Below are 4335 nucleotides of genomic sequence, written 5' to 3' on the forward strand. Positions count from 1 at the left end.
ACCCCTGTGCTGTGCTATCTGCTTCAGACAGCAGGGCTGGCCGCCATTCCTCACTCTTTAGCTGGAGCAGGGGCAAGGGTGGGTCCCAGTGCTGGCCAGCATGGCCCCCTAAAGCTAAGGGGCAGGGAGGGGGTTTATTCCCCTCTCCCACCAGGGATCACAGTTGGGGCCTGCCTGGCTGGGTGAAGCAGCCCTTCAGGGTAGCCCTTGCCCCTCACTAGTGGCAGAGGCTGGAGTTGGGGCCTGTGTGTGGGCAGATCCAGCCAGCTGGCATGGTCCCATTTGCCTGCCTTGCCTGCAGCTGAGGTTGGGGGTCTGAGCCAGGCTGGCCTATGGACACTACTGATGGTGGGTGTAGAGGGGCCAGGCCCTTTTGAACAGCCTGTGACTTAGGCTAGGGTTGCAGGAGCTGTGTTCCCGGATTGCTCCTGGCTTCCTGCACCCAGGGTGGGCCGAGTGGTCATGCAGCTGCAGCCAGATGGGAAGGCCTGGTGGGGCCAACCCGGGCCGGTCCATGAGGGCAGGGCCCTTCTCAGCCAGCTGTGATTGCGACAGCCCAGCCCAGCGGTATGGGTGGTGTCTGGGCAGGCAGCTGTGTGGAGGCGACACCACTGCAGCTATGGGCGAGAACCTCAACAGCCAGACTGGCCACATAGGATGTGTTAATTGTGCCTGTGGCTGCCTGGGCCAGCTCGGAGGTGCTGGTAGGCCCAGAGCCCGGCAACCACTTGCTGGTAGGCCCAGAGCCTGGCAGCCACTTGCTGCAGTGGCTCATGTGTCCATAGCTGCTGCCACCATGTCCCCTGTCTGTCACTGTGCAGCACCCAGCCCGCTGCAGCTGCACCAGACCAGTGGGGTAGTTCTGCCTCGCCTGCCCTTGCTCCAAGTGGGTGGAAGCTTCAGCCCAGCACATGCAGCTCCAGCTCCCAGCCACCTTCCACCCACCCACCCACAGAGGTTGCTCATTGTGCCAGGTGGGCGAAGTGGATGGAAGGCGGTCAGGAGCCAGAGCCAGTTTCATGTGCTGGGCAGAAGCTGATGGGCTGAAGTTTCCCGCCTACCCATTCAGAGCAGCATGGCAGGGGCAGCAACAGCAACAGCAGCAGCAGCAGCAGGAGACTAGGGAGGCAGAACAGCCCCACTGGCCACGGCCGGCACACAGCTTCTGGTGCAGCTGCAGCGAGTTGGGTGCTGCAGTGACTGACATGGGGTGTGGTGGTGGTAGCTGTGGGCACAAGCCCCTGCAGTGGGCAGCTGCTGGGCTCTGGGCCCACCAGCACCTCTGAGCCAGCCCAGGCAGCCATTGGCATGATTAACACATCCTCTGCAGCCAGTCCGACTGCCAGCATGCCCATCTGAAGCGGTGCTGCTTCCACACTGCTGCCAGGCGGGCTGCCGCCCATGCTGGGCTGTCACAGAGCCACAGTCAGCTAGGAAGGGCCCTGAGCCTGTGGTCCAGCCCTGCCCCCCCCAAGTCAGCAGCAGCTCTGGGACAGTTTGGAGCAATCCAGGCACACAGCTACCACACCCCCAGCCTGAGCCACAGCCTGCTGGGAAGGGCCCAGCCCCTGCAGCTCAGCCCAGACTGGCCCCTCTGCACCTGCCCTCAGCAGCACCTACAGGCCCAGCCCTGGGCATATGGCAGGGCCATGGGACCAAGCCAGCTGGCTCCGGGCGGTGGGGAAAGCCAGGTCCATGAGGGGGGAAATTTAATCACCTCCCGGCTCCTCTTTGGCTGAGGTGCTGCCAGAGCTGACGACTGGCCACGCTCCTCCCCATTCAGGACAAGCCTGGCAAGGGCTGCTTCCCACCTCCCCCTCCAGGCACACCCTGGCTGGGGTCCCTGCAGGCCAGGGTGGGGGTTTAAACCTCTCCCCAGTCATACTTAAAAGTGGGGATGGGGCAGTCAGGTCAGCTTCCCTCCAGCCTTGTGGCTGCTGCAGAAAGAAAGGAAGGGCTCACTCTAGCACCTCCTGGCTTCTAGTCTGAGCCACTGCAGGTATGTGTCATCATTTCAGGAATCAAAAGTAAATGTCTATTCACTTGCAAATCGGTGCAATCTACTCAGGTTAGACTAACTTGCAAAGATGGAATCAGTTCAGACTCAGGCTTTTTGAATCTCTTTCCCTAGCCTAAATGTCTGTCAGGACTGCTAAAGTGCAGCAAAGAATTGTGAACTGTAGTGGTCCATACCAACATCTGGTTACATGGTACCTCTGTAAGTTTTTCATCACAGGTCCAGGCAGCTAGAAGTCAGGCAAAGGCAGATTAACAGTCTCCAACACAACACACAGAAACAATGTCTGCAGTTGGCATAATTGGACCTAGATCTGCTAGTCACCCACCTGAGAAATGGGACAGCCAGAAAGTATATTCAGTTACATCCAGGGAAAGAAAAACAAATGAAAAGTAGGGAAAATATGGGCAGTAGGACAAGAGGACCAGAAAACAGCAAAGCATCTGTAATACCCTCTGAAGAATGATGTATGGTAATACTGCAGAGCAGGCAGTCCGTTTCCATCCTTTTATGCCAAAGCATCTCTATAATGGTGTAAACCATTGTGAACAAATGGAGAGTGGGACCAAGTATGGATAGCTAATAATGGCATGAATTTAATATTTCTGTCGTGTTGTATTATTTGAGCCTATTACTCAGGACTTAACCCTGCAAGCTACATCCAGCCAAGCAAGGCTGTTTGCACTCCAGCCCAAAGGTGAATAGAGGTTGGGTGCTTGTAAGGTTAAGCACTAATAGCCACCACTTCCTTAAAGTTATTTAAGTGCCAAATTCACGGTCTTAAATCTCTACACTGAACAGAAACATCCATTAAGTCCTGTCTGTGCCTTTTCTTTCATTCTGAGTAGTACAAGTTTTGTTTTTGGTTTATTAAAAGAACTAGGATATTGGAGAATGGTCAAACCTGAGTGAAGGGATATGAGTCAGTGCAAATCTCAGGAAACAAGTAATTTATATTATTTATATTCTCCTTTAGGTGAATTACTCCTACTACCCTGCATTAACTTGGGAGCCACAGAGCAGCATTCTTTCTGCCTAGGCAGGTCCCTCTGTATACACTCCTGGTCATTATGAGTTTGCGCATTTTTTGTTTAGCAGAGGCAAAAACCCATCTTTTCCTTGGCTCATAATTTGAATTCAGTTACCTGAATTCAACTCATAACTAGCCATGAACTTTTATAATGATTTCCATTAAATGAGAAAATTCCACACACTTAAAAAAAGATGAAGCACTTCCTGCTAATGCATGCTGTTACACTTAATGAACTCTGCACAGAGCACAATAGTGCATGTTTATAATACTGTGTATGTAGAAAATACAAGCTCTTGAGCAAATCTTCATCTCTTTTGACCCACACCAGATACAACCAGGTCCTAGATTTGACCAAGAAAGCTCTTTAAACTTGAGTAGTACCTATAAGCGGATGATGACACAATGTTATGATGCATTTGAAAATACTGAAGAACACAGAGGAAAAACATGGCCAGTTTGTCATAAGCAGTAGAGCTGTATGAAGCTTTGGTCCCAGTTTAATTCGGCAGATTTGGCCTGATTCGATGGCTGAATCTCTGAATCCAAATAGAATCAGAGGACCCTTTAATCTCACTGAAACAAATTGGGACCCCCTGAATCGATTTGGAGCGATTCGGACATAGACAGCTTTAAATGTTTTTTCTACTTACCTCTAGGTAGCAGGGGCTCATGAGTGCTGCGATGCTGGGGCAGATGGAGTGTCCCACAGAAGCACAGGGGGCTCCCCAGCGTGCTCAGCAGCAGACCTGGAGGTGGACCAGAAGCACTTCTGGTCCACTTCTGGGTCTGCCAGGGAGCACGCAGGGGGGCACCCCAGGCTGAGTGACTGGTGCCTCCTGGTTTAGGGAGGGGGGAACCCAGCATGCCCCTTAAGCTGATCACCAAGCTGGGGAAGCACAGAGGTCAGCCCAGCATAGTTTCATAGTTTCTAGGGTCGGAAGGTACCTGAGTAGATCATCTAGTCTGACCCCCTGCCATGGTAGGAAAGAGTACTGGGGTTAAATGACCCCAGCGAGGTGTTCATCTAGCCTCCTCTTAAAGAGCCCCAGGGTAGGAGCCAGCACCACTTCTCTTGGAAATTGGTTCCAGATCCTAGTCGCCCTGACTGTGAAGTAGCGCCTCCTGATATCTAGCCCATATCTACCCTCTACCAGCTTGTGACTGTTATTCCTGGTCACTCCTGGCAGTGCTTGGGGGAACAGGGACCCCCCAATGCCTGCTGGTCCCCCCTGACTAGTTTGTAACAGGCCACTAGATCCCCCTCAGCCTTCTCTTGTGGAGGCTG

The sequence above is a fragment of the Crocodylus porosus genome, unplaced genomic scaffold (genome assembly GCF_001723895.1).
Source record: "Crocodylus porosus isolate Cpor-Errol unplaced genomic scaffold, CroPor_comp1, whole genome shotgun sequence".
In the NCBI taxonomy this organism is placed as follows: domain Eukaryota; kingdom Metazoa; phylum Chordata; order Crocodylia; family Crocodylidae; genus Crocodylus; species Crocodylus porosus.